The sequence below is a fragment of the Uloborus diversus genome, chromosome 3, assembly GCF_026930045.1.
Source record: "Uloborus diversus isolate 005 chromosome 3, Udiv.v.3.1, whole genome shotgun sequence".
In the NCBI taxonomy this organism is placed as follows: domain Eukaryota; kingdom Metazoa; phylum Arthropoda; class Arachnida; order Araneae; family Uloboridae; genus Uloborus; species Uloborus diversus.
In genome coordinates this window covers 202,659,831-202,686,550 of record NC_072733.1, presented here as the reverse complement: position 1 = coordinate 202,686,550, position 26,720 = coordinate 202,659,831, and the positions used below count along the sequence as shown (strand labels likewise).

General features: G+C 33.0%; 1 long non-coding RNA gene across 1 annotated transcript in view; it reads left to right on the top strand.

Annotated features, from left to right (window-relative positions):
* The window catches only part of LOC129218671 (uncharacterized), a 53,035-nt gene extending 43,184 nt beyond the window's left edge, over nt 1–9,851 (top strand). Inside the window, exon 4 of the long non-coding RNA XR_008580360.1 lies at nt 9,584–9,851. This is a non-coding gene — a long non-coding RNA (uncharacterized LOC129218671). The remainder of the gene's footprint in view (nt 1–9,583) is intronic.
* The last annotated feature ends 16,869 nt before the right edge of the window (nt 9,852–26,720 follow it).

The following is a 26,720-nucleotide window of genomic DNA, read 5'->3' as shown; positions in this document are numbered from 1 at the left end:
TCTATTTTTCACTTGTTATTTTCGATCATCCTTTGTTTTTTTTTTTTTTTTTTCATTTGCGTGGTTTTTTTTTTTTTTTTTTGCGAACTTTACACGCATAAATGACAATTATGTGCTCTCTTAAATTGCCTCAGAGTGGAATCTGAATCACCGATTGAGAGTGATTGTTGATGGGATGAAATGTTTACGCTACAGCGAAGGTCGTCCACATACCAGGTAAAACGGGAACTATCGGGGATTTTGAAGATTTTAATGAAAATGGGAATTCTGGAAAGAATCGGAGGAAACTTTCAAGCTGGTTTGAAACACCGATGGGCAACTGTTCCTGCATTTTTATCTATGACAATCTGGGGGGGGGGGGGGGTACTCAAAGGCTCCAGAATGAAAAATCGAAAAACTTAATTACAAGCCATTTTTGAAGCTAGGAGTGGTTCGGGATTTCTCCTCTGCAAACTGTTAAAAATTTAAAACTCAAAAATGTTTAGTCTGTCTTTAATGATGTAAAAGTGTGGAGGGGGAGGTTTAAAAAAAAAAACTTAAACTGGAGCCTTAAAAACACTAATTTAGGCAATTTTTGGTGAATTTATGAGAGATGGTTTCAGTGTTCAAACCTGAAAATGTTTTGTAGCTAATGTATTAAAAACTATTTGAAGCTATACTTAAATGACTTAAGAGAAAGAGTGTTTGGGACCCTCTCTCGAAAAATGTTTGTAATTGAAGTCTTAAAACTTTTAGGCTGTGTTTTGCAATGTCAAGAGCAGTGGCGGATACAGCCGGCGGGCAACCGGGCATTTGCCCGGTGGGCCGATCATGCTTCGGGCCGATCAACTAACAGCAAAGTATTTCAGGCCTGTCCACTAACAGCAAAGTATTTTGGGCCTGTATACTGACAGCAAAGTATTTCGGGCCGGGCCTGTCTACTAACAGCAAAATGTAAGTTTTGCGCACATGTGTTTAGAATAACGTAAATTCGCAAAACACAGCCTCAGCTCCTTTTTACGCATGGGTTAAAGCTTGCAGGTGGAGAGAGGCAAGGCCGTCACCAAGAGGGGGGGGGGAGAATTTCTGAAATGGGGCTGCACAGGGCCTAACTACCACACAGGCTGACTAGGCCTAGGCCTGGAACCCCATGTTTCTAAGGGGCCCCAAGTTTTTCAAAGAATTATGTATAGCATTGCAGCGATATGAAAAATACATGTATTTTTAAAAAACATAAAAATTAAGACTTATTAATTGGAAAAAAACTTCTTTAAAGGGGAATTTTTAATCATTTTGCCAGTAACGAATTTCCTTGGTCACAATTATGAGGAGGCTCAAAGGGGATTCATAAATGTACATAGGTGATTTATACATTGTTGTGTGATTAGGCAAAGAGGCCTCCAAAAGTGCATTCATGATTTAAAAATGTATATCAAACACCGCATAATCTTCAGGGGGCTCCAAATTAATGTGGGCCTAGAGCCTCCCTTTTAGTTAGTTGGGCCCTGGGGCGTAAAAAGTTAAAATACTTTTGGTTTCTTTGACGCTTTTATTTATAAATGACAATTCACAATTGCTCTAAAATGCAACTTACAACAAGGACCGACGTGAGGTCATGTCAGCTTAGTTGGAGAATAGGGGTCCGGCTCGGAATTGAATTTTTGAATTCGTGCAGAGTGTAAAATATCCTAAGGGTGAAAGGTGTAGAAGGGGGGTCTGAGAAAAAAAATTGCCTATGTCATTTTTTTCCCCTTTTGCTCTCGGCGACCCTGTTTATAACAATTGAAATAAAAGTGACAAATTTTTTTTTTTCCGTAAAATTATTTAACAAAATGCAATTTTAAAATCCATTGAGAAGTATGAAAGACTCTACATTATTAAGAGTATCAAATCAAAGGCCAAAGGCCGCCGAAATGTGAGTTTCAAACATTTTCTGATGAAACATAAAGTATTCTGTACGCTGTACAAACTCACAGTTTCGGTCTCCTTAGTTTAAAAAGAAAATAAGTTGATAAAAATCAATGTCGAAAGAATTCCGGTTGTCCCCAGAACCCTCCCCCCTCCTAATATCATCGAAGATTGTGTAAAATTTAAATTTTTGGGCTTCAATTTTGAATAACTTCATAAGAGAACAGCCGAATCCACTCCCGCCATAACATAGAATTCCAGTTTCGAAAATTTGCTGGAGGAAAGCACTCGAACCTCTCCCATTTTTTTCACATTCCCAAAGATGGTCTAAAACTGTATTTTTAAATTAACAGTATCAAAAATGTTCTGGGAAAGTGCCCCGTCCCCCTCCTCTCTCTCGACATCATCAATGAAGAGCATTTTAAATCTCGTTTTTAGTACTTCAATTTCGAAAATTTTCCGGGGTGAGCCTCCTGAAAACTCTTTTCCTAACATCACTGAAGGTCAGCAAAAATTTTGTTTTTGGAACTTAACTTTCGAGTAACTGCCCTAGTCTACCAAAAAAGGCTTTAAAAACTTCAATTTGAAAATTTTCTGGTGGATAGCCTCAGAATCTATCTCCGACTTAAAATCACCAAAGATCCTCTAAAACTGCGTTTTCAGAGCCAATATTTTTTTTTTTTTAATTTTCAGAGGACAGCCCTCGGAACCGCTCTTCATAGCACATACTCGAAGATAATTTAAAATTCTGTTTTTGGATTTCCACTTCCGAAAAATTGCAGCAGGAGAAACCCTGAACCTACGCTCCCCTAACATCACCAAATATTGTCTAAAATTGAGTTTTTAAGACTACAATTTCGAAAATTTTCCCAGGGGAGAGGCCCCCTGGGCCCCCCTATTTCAGACTTAATGTTAATCCTTCCATTAACTTTATGTTGCTAATACTTTAATGACTCCCAGAAGCCAGAAAGTTAAGTCCACTCTCTCTTTGTATTGATACATGCAATTGAAAAAAAAATTATGGGGCTGCTAAACTCGTATCCGCTCCCTCCCACCAGGTTTTTGACCTCGTATCGAGTCTGGGGCTCGTCAGGGTATGGCAGTATAAAAAAGGGAATGTTTATGACAGGGGCCAGTAATGTATGTTTGTGTCGAGGGACCCATGACAAACATAAGGACATACAAGGAATTAGGAAAAGGACCTACAGTAAAACTGTAAAGTTGACCACCCTTGTAAGTTGACCACCTGTCTATGCTGACCGCTTTTGTCAGGAACGGAATTAGTCCTATCTCATATGATAAAGGAAAACCTCTATAACTTGACCACCTCTCTATCTTGACCACCTGTCTATCTTGACCACTACTGTATGCCAAATTTGGTTTGAAGTACTATAAAAAAACCCTTTGCAAGTTGACCACTTGGTTTGTTTTTTAAAATTTTCTTCAGCAAATTATTTTATTTTATTATTTATTTATTTATTTATTTATTTATTTATTTGTTTTTGTTTTAATAGCTTTCCAAAAATGTTTTTTAATGCTTTGATGGGAGACTAGCATTTTATAACTAAACAGCAGCATAAAGCTTATGCTGCTCTTTATTCTCCAAACTTGTTTTTCATTTGTTGTTCTATTTGAGATAGCTTTTTGTACTCTGTTCAATGAAAATAGGTGTCAGTAGAAAAATTCAAAATCTTTTCTTTCAGTTGCAATATGTTGTGGCAACACAGGAATTCTGCTAAAAAGAGTAGGCCAGGATCTATACATTTTGGGCCCCCCCCCCCTGCAACAAAATATGTAGGGCCCCTCCCTAGTGGCCAGCAGTGTCTATTTGTAAAGCAAATAAGCCTTAGTGCTAGTTTTTTTTTTCTATTTTTTCTTCAATTTCTAGGGCCGTTAGCCTCTTTAAGCCTGCTAATGAGTTAGCCTGCTAATGAGAAATGAGTAAAGTTACAAGTTTATGGTGCAAGGGATTAAGAGATAGAACATTTTAATTTTGCCTCTATGAACTGGGAGAGTCGCGCTTATTGCTCTTTGTGCTATAAGTTGTACAAAAAAGGCTTGAAAAAGAAAGTTAGAACTTGAGATTAATAAAAAGTATGAAATATTATATTTAATTAATTGAAAATGGAAAAAGTCAGAGAAAATTAGCTGGCACATATGAAATTTCTAAAACTACAATGTCTAATATAGTTAAAAACAAGGAAAAAAATAACAAAATTATTTGAATAGTATTTTTAGTTATTGTTTCATTTTCAATAATGTTAAACAATGAAAGTGAGTTGAACAGGAAGAATAAGGGTGAATTACTCAAAAAATGAATACATGGTGCTAGAAATGACAAAAAAAAAAAAAATCATTACCACGCTTTATAAGTTGACCATCTGTCTAAGTTGACCACCAAAGTACTGCACCGCGACTGGTCAACTTATACAGGTTTCACTGTACTAGCCAAGCACTGTTATCATTTCGGAAATATTCAATCAAGTTTCGGGCATTATAAAAATGCTTAAATGGGACAATTACAATCATAATTTTCTCCCAAAATAAGGTTTAGCTAATAGTGTATCAATTTATTCACGATTAAAGCGCAGAAGTGTTCCTATCTGTTAAATTTTGTTTAAACAAAACATATTTAGTTGTTAAGAATAATTTCCTCATATTTAAGTGATATCCCAATCATTAGGTAAAAACTAATATCTATAAGAGCTATGGGGCCGTTACATCTCCTAATGCCAGGGCCGATTTTTTTTAACCAATCCGCCACTGGTCAAGAGAGGGGGGGGCTCTTTAGGTGAAATTCCGAAATTGGAGTCTTAAAAACGCAACTTTAACCATCTTTAAGGAACATAGGGGGTGGGGTTCGGGGTCCCCCTTCCCCAAAAAATGTTCAAAGCTAAAGTATTTAGAACTCTGCTTTAGGTAATTTTCAGGGGACTTATAGGAAGAGGGAATTCGAAGGTTTCCTCTCAATAAATTTTATAAATTAAATCCTTAAAACATTTCGGTAATGAAAAGGGGGAACTGCAAATTTAATGAACTTAGGGGAGGGAGAACTTTCTCCCCTGAAAACTTCTCCATGCTAAAGTATTGAAATGCTATTTTGGCTATTTTTGAGTAAGTTAAGAGTTAGGGAATTCAGGGTCTTTCTCGAAACATTTTCGAAATTGAAGTCTTAAAAATTTGGGTTGTCTTAGGTGATGTGGGGAGGGGAGTTGCTCTTTCAATAGAAAAATAAATCTTAATCACTTACACTGCTTCACAAGAAGGGAGTATTCCGCCGCCCAGCCCGAAAAATTTCTGTTTCTGAAGTTTTAAGAACTGTGTTTTGGACTATCTTTGGATGACTTTCGGGGGAAGGGAGTCTGAAGCTTCTTTCAAAAAGTTTCCGAAGTTAAAGTATTAAAACTTTAAGGCGGTCATAAGTCATGTAAGGGGGGTACTGTTCCTTTAAAAAAAAAAAACTTAGAAACTTAAGCCTTAAAAATTCAACTTTAGGACATTTATTGTGGCGAACTTAGAGGAAGGGGTTCGGGAGTTCTCTTACAAAAAATTTTTTGATACTGACATATTTAAAACGCTACTCTAGGCTACATTTGAGTGCTTTTAAGAGGGGTATGTTTCGGGTAGCCCTCCCTGGAGTGAGAATTCAGTTCCCCCTACTGCTTTTTTTAATTAATAAATATTGGAAAGTGTACCTCGTTTAAAAAATATATATACTTCACTGAAGCGTTTTTTTTAATTGCTAATTTTACCACCTGCTATCTTATAAAAGAATTTTTTTACAAATGAAGACTGTAGGGGAATGGTGATAGTTCATTAGTCACTCATACCCTTCCCCCACCTTTCCTTTTCTGGTTTGTTCGCGCCTCCTTGGGTAGACTTTCCGATCACAACTGATTCATTTTGCAAAAGTGAAAACCTTGTTCCCCAAGTGATTTTATTGCTGCAATAAAAATCTTTACGATCGGCAAAAACTAGCGGCGGGAAGGCCCGCCTACCACCATCCAACATCGTCTAAAATTGCGTTTTTGGAACTTCAATTTCGAAATATTGCCGAAGGAGAGTTCCTGAACTCCATCCCTTCGATAATGCATTCAAAAAGCGTATAAACATTATGAAAGATCAGGGCCGGATCAAGGAGTCGGAGGTCCTTAGGCATTAGAAGTGATAGCGCCCCCAGAGCCATCCCGACGTCAGAAAACAAGGGCGGGGATCTGTAGCGTCTAAATTTTTCACACCCAACGCGCAACACATACAGTTTTATTGAATACAAACAAGGAAGGAGCACCCCCCCCTTTTTTTTTGAAGAAAATATAACTTTTTTTTTTTTTTTTTTTGTATTTGCAACTTTGATATTTCTCCAGGGCCCCTAGGCTATTGCCTACATTGCCTATATAGTAATCCGGCCCTGTGAAAGATGGAGTACAATTACGTTTTTAAAATTTCAACTTTGAGGAGAACCCAGAGCCCCCCGCCCCACCTTTTACTCTAATATTTTTGAAGATCGCCCAATATTGTGATTTTAAGACTATCAGTTTGAAAAAATTGATATAAGAGAGTTCCTCAACACCTCCTTTCCCACAACTTAAACCAAAATGACCAACCATTGCGTTTTTGACTTCAATTTAAAAACATTTCTGGGGAGAGACCCCAGCCCCCCCCCCCCCCCGCCCCCGTTAACGCTTATAGAAAACAATTTAAACTAGGTTCATGTTGTTAGAAAAGCGAAAAGCTTAAAATTCAAATGAAACACAAATTCCAAAACTGGCATTATTAAAATACAACATTTATGCACATATATTTTTCCTTAAGCACACATGGGGGGGGGGGGGCTTAAAATATTTTCCGTCTTGAGCACATCACTAAACTTGCAAATCTTGATCAACTGACCATGAGTTTAGAGTATGAAAGTCAGAAAAACAAGCTGCAAAAAAAAAAAAAAAAAAAAAAAAATTGAAAAGCTCATAGTTACGTACAGTGTGTCCTAAAAGTTAGATACAACCAGGTTTTTATGTTTTACAAGTTAAAAATAAAAGTAACGAATTCAAAACAATTTAGAATCATAAAAATATCAGTCCAATATTTATACAAGAGCTATTCAGAAAGTAAGGAACGTTTTGGAACTTTAAAAAAAAACTGAACACAAGAAAAATATTTTATAATGCACAGATGAAAGAGCGACTAAAAGTCTAGTTTTCTACGTAGTCACCATCAAGTTGAGGCACTTATCATAGCAGTGGATAAGCTATGAAGTTATTTGGTCATTGAATTTGCTGCCTGTGATCTCAGCCATACAATGTTGTACACCCAAAGCTCTTCCTTGTCGTTCTCAAAGCGCTGTGTCTTAGCCAGTTCTTCATTTGTTGAAACTAGTGAAAATAACTAGGTGCAAAATTGGGATCATGGGGCAGATGAGGGAAAATCTCCCTTCATTGAGAACGTTAGTTTGACCGTTTTTAAACTGAATGCACCATTTTCGGACCGAACTTTCATTCATTACATTGTTCCATATACTCTTACACATGCTGATAGATTCTATATGTTTTAGGTTTTTTTGCCTACAAAAATTGCATCACAGGATTTTCATTTCATGAACACACTTTAAATTTGAAAATAAAAAAAATGGTTGTGTGGAGATGTTCCCGTTATACTGGCTGGATGCTGAGCACACAGAGTGCAAAAATATACTTGATCAGAGTGCGACTGGTGGCATGAGATTTTATTGTCCTAAAAGTTTATGGATAAATCATTGTTTTCCTTTTAACGTTCAAATTTTTAAGCCATTTTTTCTAATAATTTCAAAAACTCCACCAGGCATACTCAAAACAAGAGATTGAAGAACTTTTGTCTTTAAAGAAAACCAACTCTGTTCAGTTTGCAGCCTAAGATCTTGAACTATTTCAAACTGCCTCCTATTAGCAAATATTCCCCAGATGTTCTCTATTGGGTTTAGGTCAGAACTTAAGGCTGGCTAGTCCATAAGAGTTACTTGGTTTTGTCTAAACCATTGTATTGTAGAGTTAGACCCATGAATGGAGCACTTGTCTTGTTGGAATATCCATTAGTTCCCACCAGGGTTCGCCAATATATATCCGATATTTATTTTGAAAATATCATGATATTTTGATATTTATTTTTTCAACTACAGTATTTTCAATATAAAAAATATATTAATCACAGTAATATTGTTCATTTATTATTAAAAATAACCAAAAAGTTATGCACTATATTTTTATGATGTATTAATGCATCATCAGTACAGCAAAGTAATATAATATTCTATTTTTATTTTATATTCATTATTATAATTAGTAATGTAAAAATTTTAAATCATATTAAAAGTGCCTAATTGAATTAATATTAAACTATGCTCAGAAAAAAAGAAAATGTCTTATGACCTTGCACCAACGAATACATCTTTTTTACTTCTGAATCATATTACTGTATAAAAGTAGCTACTACAGAAGAAAAATGAGTAAAACAGCTAATGCTAAATTAACTTTATCAAAATTGACAAATATGTAAAATGAAACATTAGATATAAATAATGAGAGAAACCTTAATTTTAAGTCTACATATTGTAGAAATAATATAAGAAAATAAAGAGTGATTTGAGGATGCATTTACTATCTTGAAGTTTTTAGTTTGTGCTGATTGAAAATATATCATATGTATCAAAATATCAGATATTTTCAATATTTTCGAAAACATCATGATATTTTCGAATCCTGGTTCCCACCAAGCAATTTTCCAAATGGAAATAACTGTACTTCTAGCATTTTCTGATAACCTTCGGAACATTGACGACTTTTCAAAAAAGATCTATTGGTTGTTCCATTGAAAAATAATGCTTCCCACTTCATGAGTGAACCTCCCACTTGCTGAAAAAAGTTCAGCGTTCCTTGAGAATATCGCGCCAGTAATACGTTCAACCATCAGGAGCATCTAAAATTTAGATTTTCTAAATTGAATTTCTTTTCATCTCTAAAAAGAACACTTAACCATTCAGTTGTCCAAATCATGTGATTTCAGTCAAATGAGCACGTGCATCATTATACTGTTTTGTAAACTTCTGTGAACTTTGTAAACTTTGCGATGAACAAGAAATGCTAATTTCAAAGCTATTATTTGTAGATATTTCAGTTAAGATTTTCGAAAACAAAATTCTCTTGGCAATTATGGAAGTTAAAAAAAAACAGCATTACTGTTTCTATAGTTTATGTTTCTTATTACTATTTCTGTTTTTTCACTTAATATTGTATAAAGAAATAAAAGAAAATGTTGGGTGGATGGATGATTTGCTAGGTATGAAGGTTGACCCTAAACTGGTTAACTAAAGCCTGCATCATTTTTTAAATATGAAGTAATTACAGGACATCGAAATAAAGTTCATTTTATTTTATAGTATTAATGTATTGCTTGAACGTAAAGTGCATAATAGGAAGAAAAGGGGTTGCTTTTATCAATAGATTGCATTACTAAGTGATATGTGTTATTTTTTTTTTATCTTGTCATCCAACTGCAAAACGAAAAAGGAAAAGAAAAAAAATAATGGTACTGGAAATTTTGGATCACCAGATCAATACATACCCTTTCAAAGAAATTTCTGCTAAAAATTTATGCACAAGATATTCTTAGTTTAAAAATTATTAAATAACTAACTGTTTGTAAATTTTTTTTCTAAATCTCTTTTCAGAAGATAATGTGTTTTGTGAAGTGATGCTCAGATCAGTGTTGATGAGAGACCAAAGATCCTTGTTCCTGCTTGCTGAAAAAATCAGGTAAATATTTTATTTTTAAGCGCGAGCTATACCAAAGGCATTGTTACATACCAGATATCCATGTACCTGGAAACCGATGGATTTCTGCCACAATCGTCATGGGAAGTCATGATTTTCTGTGAACAATACAGTCAAACTGTCTTATAACAAGCGTATAGGGACCACAAAATTTGCTTGTTATAACCCAGTGTTTGTAAATCACGAGTTCGTAAAAAAAAAAATCAAAAAAATTTATACATGTTTGCTTTGTTATATTTATATTTCTGTACAGTACAGGTTTGGGTTTTTTGCTGGGCCATTTTTGCCAGGCCAGTGGAAAAAACCATGGCAGAAATGGAAAAAATGACAAAAACCTAATTGCAAATAAAGTAGCATTATAGTGTTAATCAAGAAATAGTGACAATATAATATAAATAATGCACTTTAATATTTTAGTTATGTCTCTCCATGTTACTTCTAATTTATAAGGTGAAAAATAAATAAAAAACAAATGTTAGGGTTGCAAAACTTAAGATTTTAAATGTTTGCTAAAACAATTTTTTCAGAATGAGCCAATTCCTTCAATGCTAAAACAAAGAATGTTTACTTAAGTTTAGTAAATTACTAAAAAAATTGAATTCTAATTATATATATATATACATACATAATTAATCACTTTTTTTTTGATCCCACTAAGATTTTTAAGTTATTTAATTAATAACAGAATATTTACTTGAATATAGAAAAATATTAACTTTTCCTCACTAAAGAAATAATGCATTTTTTCTCACTTACTGGGAAAATGGATATAGCCAAGAGAAGAATTTAAAAAGAAGAAAAAAAACCCGATCAATATGTGCATTCTATATTCACTCTGCTGTGATACTAGCTCACTCTACAGAAAATGGCAAAGCCTTTTATCAAAATCTTTTCGTGCTTTTACTTTTATATAAAAGGAAAAAAAAACTGTCCGTAAGTTGTTAACACAAAATCTATTTTTGCCACTTTGGCAAAAACCTATTTTTGCCGGGCGGTAAAAACCGTGGTTTTTTCCGCCTCCGGCAAAAACTTGCCAAGCCTGGTAGAGTACTAAAGAAGCTGGTTTCGTTATTGACTTGAACTGTCTTATTGTCTCTCTTTATTGTTTTTGAGAAATGTGGGATCTGAAAAACATCGTCATTTGCATCCGTGGCTTCAAAATAGTTTGAAGTTTTTCTGCACTTTAGGAGCCAATTATGTCAACGGCTATTTAACTACAAATTCTTCACATTTGTCATTATGGAGATTGCTTTCATTTTTTTTCTTTCTCTTCACTTTCAGCCACAGTATCCTATATGTTTTAAATGCTCTTTTACTCCATGAATTTCAATAAAAAGGACCGTGTCATCACTTGTTCCCCTGATTTATGTCTTGTCTCTAACTTTCAGTTGAATTCAAAATGATAATAGAATTTTGACAAAAGTAGAATAATCTTTTCTGAGGAGGAAATCAGCAGACATTTTATACATTACAAAAATATTACTTGCTTTAAGCGAGGATTGCTCATTAAATGTGAGTTTTGTTTCCATAGACTTAGCATTGTACCAACCAAATCTTTTAATTTCCTCGCTAAATCCCAGTTCTCGTTAAAACAGAACTCGCTATAAGCGAGTTTGACTGTACTAAAAAGTCTTGGAAACACAGTTGGTCATAGGTTTAGAGTTCTTAAACATACATACTTACCAAATTTCAAGGATTTGGAATACAGTAGACCATTTTAACACACACCTTGGGACCAGAGCTTTTGCGTTATACAGGTTTTTGCATCTATATATTAGCACTTCAGAATGAGTTTTATCTGCAATCAGTATTAAAGCACCATTATTTCAATTAGTTATTCACAAATAAATATGTTTCACAATCAAAATCCTGCACTTCTGCTAGCTTCATGGTTTGCATAACAGGTGAATTTTCAAGAGCCATCTGATATTTTCTGTTTACTATGAGTACTAATTTTCAATTTAAAAGCTTTGAAATGAGATGGAAAGTTGAAAATTTTTCAAAATTTAATTTGCCTAACAATTTTTATTTTTGCAAAGCAAAACAGGGATTTTTTCAAACTTCAAAACCTATTGTTTACTTCTGAAAAGTAGTGCGGTTTATAGAGAATTGCGTTATATAGGTCGGCGTTATAACGGTCTTCTACTGTACTATCTATGCATTTTAACTATTTTCACGATTTTGCAAGTAAGCTCGGCTTTTTGACACAGTTAGCGATCTGATTGCATTTACTTCCATAAAAAATGCTCGTTATTTTTTTACTATGGGATTGAACATTGATAGTTTTGTGTTCGCCATTTGCAATCCTTTTTATGTGTTACGTTGTGTCTTTCATGCTCGTCATTTTACTACATCCACTTGAAAATTTTAAACCATTTACATATGAGTTGATTCAAGCTAACACTGCTAGTAAAAATTATCATTAAGTTTTGCCTGTGTTTATCTTAAACTTTTAGAAGTAAAATTAGTTTAAAAACGTTCAGGATGGCGATAGACTACAATAGAATGGCAATAGAAAAAAAACTCCTTATAAAAAAAAATTAAGTCAAACATATTTTTTTAGAGAAAATTAACCTACACCTCTTGTAAAACATTTTTTTTTTTTTTTCAAATCTAAAAGTTGAGAGTATGTTTTCTTTTTCTTTCTTTTTTTTTTTTGACTTCAAAAAAAGTAAAAATATTTCAGTTTCCAAATTTTGGGTCCTATACACGTTTAATATAAGAAATTTCCTTTGAAATTTTATAAATCTGGAAGGAACTTATGGAAAAGTCCAGGACCCACAATGGGTTGTTTTTAGGCAGAAGTCCCCCCCCCTTTCTTTTTTACCATCTTTCAATGTTGACAGCTATGCTTTCCTGAAATTTTGGTGATCATAGCATGTAAGTTAATTATTAAGTATTTGTGGTCTTATTAATAAAACAGCAAAAAGGAACCTTTTTCAAATAACTGTTTGAGATTTTAAACCTTTTTACAACCTGGTAATATTTTATTGAATTGTGTTAACCCTTTTTCATCGATTAATAAATTAAACCAATCTTGTAAATTATATTACCCTGCACTAAGTTAGCAGCCATAAAAACTTATTTCTTGTTATTGCTGTTGATTTGAGAATGTCAATTCTTAATTAAAGACTGAAATAATGTAAAAGGGTATCAAATGATGATAGAGTTGAAATATAGCCGTTAGAGAGTAGAAAAACCAGCCAGTAAGATAAATAAGGGTAAATTTTTAGCTGGACAGGAAAATGTCGTTGGAAAATCATTTTGCTCTTACTGTCCAACCTAAATCATTTCAAATGATCGAAGTTATTTTAAAAAATGCAAGGTTAGGGTTTGATAACTGATTTTATCATTTTTCTTGTAATTTATTTATTCATTTTGTTAATAAATTGTGAGTTTACTTTTAGCATTTAATACAGGAAACCTACTAACTTAAAAAAATATAAACACATAATTATTTGATTCTTTTTGTTTTAAAAGTAAAATATTTATTTCAGAAATCTCTCTTAGCTTGAGAAATACATATTTACTTTTAAAACTAGCTTAATGGCTCCCCATTTGTCTATATCATTATTGCCACAAATTTAAAGACTCTTGTTTGGAAATTAATTCTTAAATTAAAATTTTTATTCAATATTTTAGTGGTTGAAAGAATATTATTGTGTATCAAATCAAGAGATTTTTTTAAGGTGAAGAAAATGTTTACATGTACATTTTCTGTGGAAGGTTTTTTCATGATTTGTCGTAAACCGAAGAAAGAATAATTTTTAAGATTTATACGCATTTCCCTTTGGAAGCAAATATTTTTTTTTTTTAATCTGTAACATTGTTTCTTCTGTAGTGTCACTGGTCATTGTTACATTTCTTGTTTTTGTAACTATAATTGAAGCTCAGCTAGTAATAGTGTTCTTCATATTGAATGTTTAGTAAATATGCCAAGCATAGCTCAAATAGTTGCAATTTTTGTTGCACAAAAAATTAATTACAACAGTTCTTGTAAAAATGAGTGTTTTTTTTCTGATAAAATTGCACCACGTTAGTTCGAGGTACACAACCTTTTTTTATTGAAGGGCCACTCACATTACAGGCTCACTAGTAGAGGGCCGCATTCCCCAGTATATATCTTGTGAAAAATTTATTTTTTTCCCTTGATAAAATTACATCTGATAAATGATGTTAATTTAATTAACTTACCTTAACCTTTTGAGTACTTTACTCCATTTATAACATAGTCAAATGGACCAAATACAAATTTTGTTATAGCTGTAATTTTGTAATAAAAAGGTAAATATTACACAGCAACATGAAGGGAAACAAGCGATCATGTTAAGCCATAATTTTTTTATTTGCAACTTCTCTATAGGCGAGTGCAACTGTAATTGAAATGTTTAATACCTTTCATTAAAGATAGAGAAAGAAAAATTAAAACACAAAACTGCAAAATTACTGCTTACACTGATTCAGAGTAAAAAGGCAAACCCTTTTCAATGCCGAAAATATTTTGTGCTTCTGATGCTAAGCAGGTAATTGCTGCTTTTAGTATGATGACGAAACTCAACTTTGCATGCATTAAAAAAGGGAGTTACGTGCATGCAAAATTTCTAATTTTGTGCTTTAATAATGTCAAATTTTATCACTAAAGTTATATGTTAAAATTAAACATTTTATTTCAACAGTTATTTTTTTTATGAAATAAAATACATTGGAACCAACATATTGAACCCAATGATGCAAAACTAAAAAAATTTTTTTTAATAATCCCATCTTCTTAAAAGGCATATTTTTAAAATTAATGTAAAATGCATATATGGTATGTGAATATGATAATTTTCTATAGCACAAAAAAATTATTAAATAAAAAATAACATAGTAATGAGAAAAAAAAATCATAACCATAAAAACAACGATGTGGAAAAAACAAGCATTTAATTAGCAAAACTGAAGAAATTTAAAATATTCTACTCGGTAATACAGGATTAATTAACAATATATGTGCTTAAAAAGAAATCAAAGCAAATCCATTCCAATGCAAAGGCAAGATTCTATTATATGAATGTTAAACAATATAAGGGGAAAAAAGGGAAATTTTATTCCTAAAAATTAAAAACATCATGCTAGTAAAAAAAATTCACTGAAATGTAATGAATTCAAAATTATCAAAGGGATGACCGAGAGTGAATTTTATTTATTAATTTTTTGTAATGGATTCATATTGTTGCTTGCTGAAATTCTCAAAATAGATTGCAAGTGTTTATCTGTTAATTTTCTGCTTAATTTTAACTCCTTAACATTCATCAAAGAGGAAGTTTGTTCACAAATGCATAGCTGTTACCAGCTCTCAAGGGAAACTTTTTAATGAAGTAAATTTCTCAATTTTCATCAAAGCAACAAAAATCCCTTAAAAAATAGATATTTCAGTAATTAGAATATGAAGAAAAATCCCTACAGTAATACAATCGCAAAAACAAAACCTTCATATTGGGATTTAAAATTTTATTTATCTGATCAGTTTTAAAACATTTTTGTTTAATTTTCCTGCATTTTCTTAAAAAACGTTCTCGTTTTCCTCTGAACTTCCGAAATGTTTATCTGCTGCAAAGAATTTTTATTACCACTTGTAAAAGAAAACGATCTTTTGCCTATTATTAAACTTTTTTTTTTGAAACCTAAAATTAGTTTTTTAACTTCAAAGAAATCTCCAATAATATCTTTAAAATCACTTTAATTTTTATTGTTACATTTATTCATGCAAACTCTCCCTATTTTTACTCTGCCTAATTTTTAGCTTTCAATGTTGGCAGATGTGCAACCGAGAATTGTAACTCACATGCTTGGATTTTTGTTCATGTTTTATTGATAAATACTAGAGGTAAAGCTTTGTAAAGCACCAAAAGCCCAATTCTCTCAAACTTGGACTTGCATATCATCGCATCAGAGCAACAGTAAGCTATCTAATCCCAGATATAACACTAAGATATCTTACTGTTGCTCTGAGCCGATGATATGTCAATAAGCTCTTAGTGCATGCTTTCAGGAGCTTCATCAATATCTCGTAATTGCTTTATTTGGTCCTTTTTTAGACCTGAAAATAAGCGCTGGCCATGTGGCAAATTCAGTGAAATAATGATAATAATGATAATAAATAGTGAATGGGGGGGAAAAAGGAAACAGTTGGTTACTCCTTTCCTACCCCCCCCCCCCTTTTTCTTTTAATGAATTTCTTTTTGTGCTATTCAATTTTGTTTCTAATGTTGTATTTTGAAAACAAAACTGTATCTTACTATATCTTGAACTAATGACACCAAACATATTGTCATTAATTATACGTTTATGTAATTCAAGGATAATGCGCTATGTATAATATAATCTTCATTGATCGGCACTGTATGTCATATCGATCAATGCAATTAAATAAAAACATATGTATTCTAAAAAATGCTTTTCTATTCTGGCCCAATTTATTTTTACTGCCCACTATTTCGAAACTATCGTAAAACGAAAGCCAATGGTAAAAAATCGCTGAAATATTGCAAAAAAAAAAAAAAAAAAAAAAAATCACAAATATTACGCTTGATTCTTGCTATCAAAAAACTTATAAAAATATGCCAAAATGCCAAGGCATTTGGCATATTTTTCATGGCAGTGGTTGCTACGAGAACAATTATTACGTTATTTGAAGAAGTGAGACCAATAAGTTTAAAGGGTCTACTAGGCACTGGTTAGTAACTAAAAATTGGAATTATCAGGTTTACTCTTTTTCTCTTCAAAGTCCTGAAATCTTTTTTCAAAAGAATGTAGCTAAGCTTTTTGATCTAGTGCGTGTAATTTAGTATCTCATCTGGAGTAGCTTCTTTTCCTTTTCTTTCCTGTTCTACATATTTTTTTTCCAAAAAAAAAGAAGAAAAAAGAAGCACTCGCAGGTTAATGTTATAAAAACCCTGTAGATAAACATATAAGTGACAGTTTTAATTATTAATGTCTGCATCAAAGCTGCTGTAATGAAGAGGCAGTTTAGTCTAATAAAGCAAAACATGATCAAACTTTGAACTCTGCAATTTTATATAAAAAAATTTAAAGTTTATTTAAATGTAAAAGAGACAGGATGGTTGAGTTTTTTGCTGAAATTTCCATTTGCAATTTTTTATTCACAGCAATTATCAGATGCATTTTCAACTAATGGCATTTTATTGCTTCATGTTTAGCCAACAGTTTTATATATTAATAGAATTTTGTTTCTTTTCAAGTTTTTATAAATATTATGAATCATAAGTTTAAGTATTCCTTGATGTGTAAAAAGTTTCAAAGATTAAAAAAAAAGTATTGAAATTAATTTGAAGTGAAAGTTGGTTTATCCAAGAAAAAAATTGTTCAAAGTTTTCAAGCTTTAGGTTTTCTAGCTCTGAAGAAAAATTGCTGTACTCTTCAACTGCATTGTAAAAACATGAAATTTTTGTATTTTGTATGGTTATTTTGAGAATAAAATAAAATTATCAACAACCATTCTTGAGCTTTTTACGACATGACTTTTGCTTTCACTAACTTGATATAAAGATAAACAATGGAGTCGTGCATCCCCAGAAGCCTAAATATAAGTTAACCATATTTTATAAGCACACTTAATGATTTTTTAATCTTAATTACGTCTGTGAATATTACTTGAATAACTATAAATAATGTGGGAAGGCTCTTTACTGATTGTATGCAACACTTCCTAGATTATTTAGATTTTTCTTTTTTTTATAGTGCAAATAATGTGGAAAAATCAGAATAGTGTAGATCTTTAGTTTCAAACAGTCAGGTTTCGGTAACCTTGGAATGCATGGGGAAGAAAGAAATAAATATGTCCAAAAATATATTAATCATCGTCGATTTTCTTTTTTTTTGGAAGTGTGAGGACCGCCGATAATTGGGAGTTTACTGTAGTCGTATTAGGATTCAAGTCATTTTATTTAAGAATCGGGGAAGATTGGTGTTAGAAGGAAGTGAAGTTGATTTTTGGCACACAGTGTAATATTTTTTTGTTGTACTTATCACGGATAAAAGCATCAGTTGGTACAATTAAAGCATTGGGAATTGACTCATTTTGGTTCCAAGAGTAGTGTACAAAAACAACATTGGAAAAAACTTGTGTCTATGCTTTAGATATGTTGATTAATGCTTGACTATTTCATTCTATAAAAAAACTAGCATGAGATTATAGTAAGAAATAACAACATCAAAAAGCACAATTTGCAGATTTTTTTGACGTTGTTATTTCTTACTTTACTTTTCAGCACAAAGGTAAATATTTATCTTAGCATGAGATTCTTCCGCGATTTTCCTCTTTTTTCCAGAAATTTTTATTTTTGCAGTTTTTTTTTTTTTGCAGTGTGTGTGGGTGAAATTACTAATCCTATTTTATAGCAGGCCGATGATGATAGAGGATTTTCAATGAATAAATTTATTGAGACAGAAACCAAGAAAACATTTTCCGAAAACCTATTGTACTAGTTAATTTAAGAAATAGGCCACCTTGTTAGATTTGCGCAAAGTTTTTGACATAACATCCAGGAACTGTAATAACGCATTTCGAAATACTAAAAACCAAGCTGGGTCCAAAGCTCTCATTTAACCAAAATGTAGAATAAGTCCTATCTTCTAAAGAGGTTCTAGGTACAATTTTACAACAATACTTATACAAACATCTGTTGCAGAAATGCACTGTTACATCTATGAAACTCTGCACTTGACTCTGATCTGACATTATTGAATACATTTCAGTCTTGAATTAACAGTAGAATATTTCGTAGTTGGAACTAAAGCGTTTCTTTTTGAAACAGTTATTTCCGATTAACCTTGCTTTTAAAAGAATTTGAATTTTATTAACTATTCAATGCTTCTATGGGTCGTTTCACGTTAAATCACCTAATGCCATGTGCCGTGATGTCTCAGATTTTGTCCTTTTTTTTTTACAAATCAATATCTATGAAAAAAGATCAAATATGAATTTTTTTAGGTTTTTTAAATAAAAATTAAGTTTTAGAAATTATTTTCAAAAATTCAATTTTTGATCACTTTTTGGAGTCACTGTTTAGGTGCAATGAATATAGAAAAATATCTTTTTTATGTTTATTTTTCAACCAATTAAGCTGATTTAAATATCAAGTTCAATATAATACTTTTCTCTTTCAGCACAAACAACAGAAAGTACCCTGTGAATAGTAGAGTGGTGCCACTCCTCATCCGAAGTCGGTTTTTATGCTCTTTGAATAGGGAGATTTAATAAGTAATATCTCTAGTGTACCAACTAACTCCTGCATGATATTTTAAGGTGTAAATAAACCATGCTCTTGCTATGTTCGAAAATTTAGATGGGTGTTTTTTGTTGTTTTGAAATAAAAAGTCCATTTGCAGAAAATTTACTTCAAATGCAAGTTTTCTATAAATTTAAAGCCTTTTTGAGCTATGAAAAGCTCTAAAACTTTTCAGAAAAATTAATACTGGAATGTCAAAGAATAAAAATTGATTTGTATCAATCATAAATCGTTAAAAATTTCACTTGGGGCGGGGGGGGGGGGGGGGGAGTGCAATATACCCCATTTTCGACTTGGTAGAAAAAAAATCATTTGATTGAAAATATACTAAGTAATAATAAGACGAAGGCTTTAAATAATAATAATAATGTCCTTATTTTTCATTTTTTGCGAGAGCAAATAAATAAATAAATAATATATATATATATATATTGAAAAGTTTTTTTAACATGAACTTGTTTGGGTTATGTAACACCTCACAATGATTCTCCCTTCTTGCAACTATACTATAGTAATACTAACCGTCAGGGTGGCTGGATTTGACGCCTGCGGTGCTGACCTCGCCGCCTACACAGCAGCTCCCACAATCTGCCTCCGGTGGGTTGGTGTACAACTCTATTCTTCCGAAGAACTAAAGTGCCATCGGCGCTTTACTTTCTTTGACTTCGCTTAGCGAAAGAAATTAAAATGACACGTTTTCGGTACGTAAAATTACATTCCTTCAAACGAAAAGATGAACATATTAGTACATGAAAAAACACATTGCCTTCGTCGGTACATTAATGAATAAACAATTTTTTTCGCAGTGCATACCTAGAATCATTCGATTCTGTTAAGCGCACCTTGTAACTTAACCATTAACTTAAACAATTCAATAACTTCCGCCTTAAAAAAGAAAAGAAGCAAGATTACGTGGCCTTGAGAAAGCTTAGCCTCTTGCCAGAATGATGGGGAAATTTATGAGGAAAAGTGTTCCGAAAGATGAACCGATAGGAGAAAATGTTAGGTTTTTAATTAAAGTCGCACAGCTATGCCACATAGCTAAACATATAACCAAGAAAACTACAAATCTGTCGATACCTGGTTCAATGCTCAGTTTTCTGTCATTCACCAGGATTAGAGATGACATAGTTTACATACGTACATAAAAAGATGCATAAATTTTTATTAATTTTATATTTTAGAATAAGTTTCAAAGCGATTTTAAAATATACCTACTTCAGTCAGCAAAAATAATCTTCTTCAGAGAAATCTAAAGTTAGGCTGCAAGAGTGGAGGATCATTGTCAGGTGTTACATAATTCAAGCAAATTCACGTTTTGAAAACTTAAGCTCAAAAGGGGCTTTAAAGTTACGGAAAACTTGTACTTGAAGTTAATTATCTGCAACTTTTTTTTTTTTTAAATCTCAAAACAACAAAAAGCACCCTTAGTTTTTGAACATAGCAAAAAAGCATGGTTCATTTATACTAGAGAAATAAAATAATCATGCAGATGTTAGTTGGTATTCCAGAGACATGATTTATCAGATCTCCCGATTGAAAAGCATAAAAACTGATTTTAGATGATAGTCTAAGATCCCACTAGGCTTGACTTACCCTTATCGAGTTTCCATAAATTGTTACCATGATAAAAAGTTAAAGTTGTAAATAAAACGCGAAAGTAAGAATTTCTACCTCTTACCTGTGAACTAATCGGGGTTGCCAGGTGTTAAAAAGTGCCTAACAATGAGTAATTTACCCTCATTGAGTTTCCAAAAACTGTTATCATAAATAAAGAGTCAAAGATGGAAATAAAACGCTTAAGTTTGCCTTCCTTTTTCGGGTCCCTAATCAGGGTTGTCATATGCTAAAAGGTGGCCGAAGAAGGAGATAATTCAGCCCTCACCGAGTTTCTGGAAATTGTTGTCATGAATGAAGAGTAAAAGCAGTAAATAAAACGCTAAAGTAAGATTGTCTACCTTTTTCCGGTTCCAGAGGTTCAAAAGTGCTCAAAAATGAGTCTAGTTTCAATATTTAAACTTCGAATAGCGGCACACTTATGATTCAACCACTTTTGCTTGTGCAACCCTATATCATCGGTTGTGTAATATTTTTACCTGCATTTTTATATACAGTAAAACCTCGCTACAACGATATTTTGGGGACCAAAGAAATATATTGTTGTAGAGGGATATATTGTTATATCGAGGGCCTACATATTTTGGAAATACGATAGAGCATTACATTTTAATGTTATAGTATACAATATCAAGGTAGAAATATATTTGGGGGATAATAAAAATTCTAACAATATCATGTCCCGGGAGCCTATCACAAGGATTGTTTGGCCTGTAATTTTATTTCCTTTTTTTAATAGGTAGAAATAACTTTTCCGATTTTATTACCTTCCTATTAAAACAATAACTCATTTTTTTCCCAACAAAAAGTTTTGAATAACCAGAAAGTCACTCTTTTGTCATACCCCCATTCGTTTCTCAAATTATATTTAAATTATTCAAAAATGTTATATCAACATTTCACAAGTTTAATTTGTAGTACTAAATTAAGCATACTTAAAGGTGTAAAATATCATCTTTGAACTAAATTTAATTATTTAAATAATCAAGGAACGTCATTTTAAAGTTTGTCCCCAGGTTTCATGTCATTCTCCTGTCCTTCCTAGGAATGAGTTCAATTATTATAGATTTAAAAAAAGAATTTTTAATTTGTTGTAGTACAACCTTGCTTATTATCACCATTTTGTATGATTTCTTAAGCATTTTGTAAATATGATTTGCCTGCTGTTCTTACTAAAAATTTTGAAGTTTAAAAATGGGTATGTAGTATTTTTAATAGTTCTTACAGTGGTGAAAGGGAATAAGTACACAATAAGCAGTAAGTCTTCTCTTGTAAGAGAAAACGGAAAAAAATGACAAAAGTTGATAAAATAGGATATTTTTCATTATTTGAAAACCAAATTATCGTAATAAAGGGGTTTGAAAATTAAAAAAAAAATCGTTTTACAGGGGTTTATTGCTGTAGAGAATATCGCAATATTGAGAGGAGGATAACATTAATTCCTATGCGAGTTCACCGGGATCACGAAATATTATCGTAGTAGAGGGATTATCGTTGTATCGGATAGTGTTGTAGCGAGGTTTCACTGTATAACTTCTGTGGAAACTCGATGAGAGTAAATAACTCATTTTGGGGCACCTTTTAGTCCCTGGCAACCCTGATTAGTTCACACGCAACAGGTAGGCAACCTTATTTAAGCGTTTTGCTTACAACTTTTATGCTTCGATTATGATAACAGTTTTTGAAAACTCAATGAGGGTAAATTACTTGTGTTTGGGCACTTTTTAGCCTCTGGCAGCCATGCTTAGGAACCGGAAAAAGGTAGACAACATTACTTAAGCATTTTATTTACAGTTTTTACTCATCATTTATGACAGTAATTTCCGGAAACTCGGTGAAGGGTAAATTATTTCCTTCTTTGGGCACCTTTTAGCCCCTGACAATCCTGATTAGGGGCCCAAAAAAGGTAGGCAACCTTACTGCATTTTATTTCCATCTTTTACTCTTTATTTATGATAACAGTATTTGGAAACTCGATGAAGGTAAACTACTCATTTTTAGGCACCTTTCAACCCCTGGCAACCTTGATTAATTCGTGAAAGAGGTTGAGATTCTTACTTTCGCGTGTTATTTACAACTTATACTCTTCATCTATGGCAGCAATTTTCGGAAACTCGATGAAGGTAGGTCAAGCCCAGTATGATCTTGGGTTATGAAGAGTGGCACCACTCTACTATTCATAGGGCCTTTTCTGTTGTTTATACTTGAAGAGAAAAGTATTACAGTAACCCCTCGTTATATCGCGCTTTTCGGGGGACAAAGAAAAAGAGCGATTTATCCGAAAGCGCGATATAACGGAGATCATTAAAAATAGTTATAAATCCAATACACAAGTAAATTAGCATTCGTTCTTTTTGACATGATTTTCTAATGGTTTCGATGTAATTCACGAATGTACTATCACACCTATTGAAATTTAAACAGGATTGAAATTTTAAGTAAATTTTCACCGTCAAAAAGTTAAAAACATCAAATGGCGAATGAAGACGATCTTTCTGAGCCACCGCGAGATAAGAGTGCGCATTCCAATGCCTCTCTTATTCCCAATAGACTTTCTAATCCGTTTGACTTGCTGTAGAAAGAATGTGAAAAGTAAAAGTAACCACATTGTTTACAAAAAATTCTTTTGCCCGTCCAGATCATTCTTCCTTTCTTTTATTCAAATCCCGGTTTGTGCAACCAAGCACAAATCTTTTCTGTGCTAAAAGAAGGGCGTATGTTCTTTTCTACATGGGCAAGTATGACACGTACTTGATGTCTCTCACTCATTGTGAAGGCAATGTATCAATACAAAAGAAGATGTTAAGTAGTTTACAGACTATCTTAAACTGAAATATACTGCACGTGTACGTACATTTCGATGACAGGAATTGCTGCTGCTTTTCCAGCGAATTCAGAAGAATAGCTTCCTTTTTTTGTTTAATGACAAAATAAAGAAAAAAGAGACCTTCTCTGAGCAATACCATATGTTTTCAGAAATGTTTTCAAACTTAAAGCAAAGGTTTTTTTTTTTCTTATTTTAGGCTTTAATATTTCGGGAGACAGAAAAAAAGAGCGATCGATCCGAATGAGCGATATAACGAGGGGGTTCTGTATCTTGAAATTGATACCTAAATCAGCTTAATTGGTTGAAAAACAAAGAAATTAGAGATGTTTTTCTAAATTCATTGCACCAAAAGGTGACTCCGAAAAGTAATCAAAAATGAAAGTTTTGAAAAATGCTCCATAACAATTTTCATTCAAAAAATCTAAAAAATAATAATTTGAGCTTATCACATAGATAGTATCTAATTGTAAAAAACAATGGACAAAATCTGAGACATGAGGGCACGGTCATTGGCGGCCCCAGGTTTTGCGGGGCCCTGGGCGAAGACGTTTTCCGCGGCTCTCAATTAAAAAATATTAATGATTGTATTAACTACAGGGATTTCATCGCAAAAGTGATATCGCCGCTCCAATTACGAACAAGACCCCCCAAAAAAGTCAGAAAAGATCCCTAGAAAGAGCTCCTTAAAGATTTCAATGACTCAGTTTTAGTCATGCCACCCCTGTTAATTATAAATAAAACGAATGTATATTAACAGAATTTAATCCTAATTATACGTAATTAAAATCACAAAACATTTTTCTTTCTCGATACAATCCCACATACACTATATGACATTTAATTTTAAAGGATTTCTCGAGAAATAAAAGACCTTTGTAACTTTTGTCACATAAAAGGTATGTTCTAGCTGTCATTTTCATTGAAAGTTATATCAACCATGCGTTTAGGAGACCAGCAACAAATTGAGCAAAACAAAAATTTTTTGATCATCGTTCATCGTAAATAGCTGAGAATTAGCTGTAAATTTCAGAAATTATTAACCTTACTATGTACAATTATGTTACGTCCTTTCGCAATAATATCCCTGATATTCATGAAGATATAAACATTTCTTTCAGAGCTACGTATTTTATTTAAAGGTTTTTGACTCATAACGTGTAAAGTTTCCCATCAAAGCTTACCAAACTTTCAGAAAACTTGACAGCACACAAGAGAAGTATTATAATTAAATTTTTAATTAAAATGTTGAAAATTTGATTAAATATGAACGTTTAAAGGAATTAATTTTTTCTCTGCGCATGCGCGAAAGACAGCAATTTATAACTTTTATAATCTGAACCCCAACTAGATTCTCCAACTCATAAGAAAATTTCAGTTCAATATTTTAAAAATTTAAAAAGTTATGAGCGTTCTAATAAGCTGAATTTGAATAGCTCTTGGGTAGACTACGAATCGTGAGGGATCGTTCGCAAATAATCTGTTTTTATCACGAATTACACTGAGTGATTGCAAGCAAATGTTGCTAACTTGCGAACGACCCTTAACGAGTTGTCGCCTATCCAAGATCTATTCAAATTCGGCTCATTATATCGCTGATAACTTTCTGAATTTTTAAGATATTTAACTGGAATTTTATTATGAGTTGGAGAATCTAGTTCAGGTATGGATTACGAAAGTTATAAATCGCGATCTTTCGCGCATGCGCAGAGAAAAATTAATTGCTTTAAATGTCCATTTTTTTAATCAAATTTTCAACATTTTACTTTTAAATTTTAATATTACACTTCTCTTGAGTGCTGCCAAATTTTCTGAAAGTTTGGTAAACTTTGATTGAACACTTGACGCGTTATGAGCCAAACACCTTCAAATAAAATTCGTAGTTCTGAGAGAAATGCTTCATGAATATCAATCCTATTTTCTCGAAAGTTCGTAAAATGATTGTAGTACATGTTAAGGTAATTGATTTTTTAAATTTACAGCTTATTCTCAGCTATTTACGATGAACGATGATCAAAAAAACATTTTGTTTTCTTCAATTTGTGGCTGGTCCCCTAATTGCTTGAGTTACATAACTTTTAATGGAAAATGATAGCTAGAACATACCTTTTATGTGACAGAAGTTACAAAGCAATTAGTCTTTTATTTCCTGACAAATCCTTAAAAATGTGAATTTTTGAAAGTGTCCCAATACTTTTGGTCATATAATGTATTATACGTATACATTTAGAATTTGCCTAAGAAGGCGCAGAGTATCAAGAGGGCGATTCAATTTCCACATTAAATGCGATACAGAATACCCTGAGTTTGAGGGGGCCGGGGGTGTCTCCCCCGGGAAATGTTTTGAAAAAATAGGCATAAAATTCTGGTTTTCAGGCCCTATACATAGGCTTCAAAAGTATTCAAAAGAGTACACAGCCGTGGCTTGTTTTTAGGGTGTTCTATAGGGCTGTTCATTTTTAATGCTATGAATAAATGGTTACTACACTCCTGTTTGTGAAAATTGCAACACCACGAAGGACTTACGCGAGTGAGCTGAAAATTGCAGGAAATGTAAAGTAGGGCATGATATGCAAATGATTAGAATTACAGACTGGTAGCGCATGCGTATGCTGAGCAGCGCCTTCTGAACGGCGGATAGAATCGAATATAAAAAGACGGCTGTAGCGAGGCGTGTATGATTTATCGGTATTTATATGCTAGAGTAAACCGTTAACTGAATCTTTACTATTCCTCTTCGACGAAAGAAAGCGAAATTTGAGCGAATTTCGGAGTTTGAACGAGGCAGAATCGTTGGCTTTCGAGAAGCTGGATGGTCTTATCGTGCAGTAGCCGCTCGTGTGCAGCGTAACAGCAGCACAATCATGCGTGTTTGGAAGCAGTGGACGGACGAGGGTAGGACAGCTCGGAAATCCGGGAGTGGACCCCGAAATGTGACGTCAGCTCGCGATGACAGACACCTGGTGCGTATGGCGCTGACGGACCGCACAGCTTCTTCTAGACAAATGGCAGCACAGTGGCCAACAGCTACAGGTGTTTCATTGTGTGCTTCATCAATTCGGAGACGTCTGCTGCAGCGTGGGCTGCGCGCAAGGATTCCTTTATACAGGATTCCTCTCACGCAAAACCATCGCCGCCTGCGGTTACAATGGGCCAATGTGCATAGGAGCTGGCGTGCTGATTGTCAGCAGGTCGTTTTTTCTGACGAATCCCGCTTCAATTTGTGGCACCACGATTGCCGAATTCGTGTCAGGCGCTATGCCTGTGAACGGCACATTCCGGAGTGCATTATTGAACTCC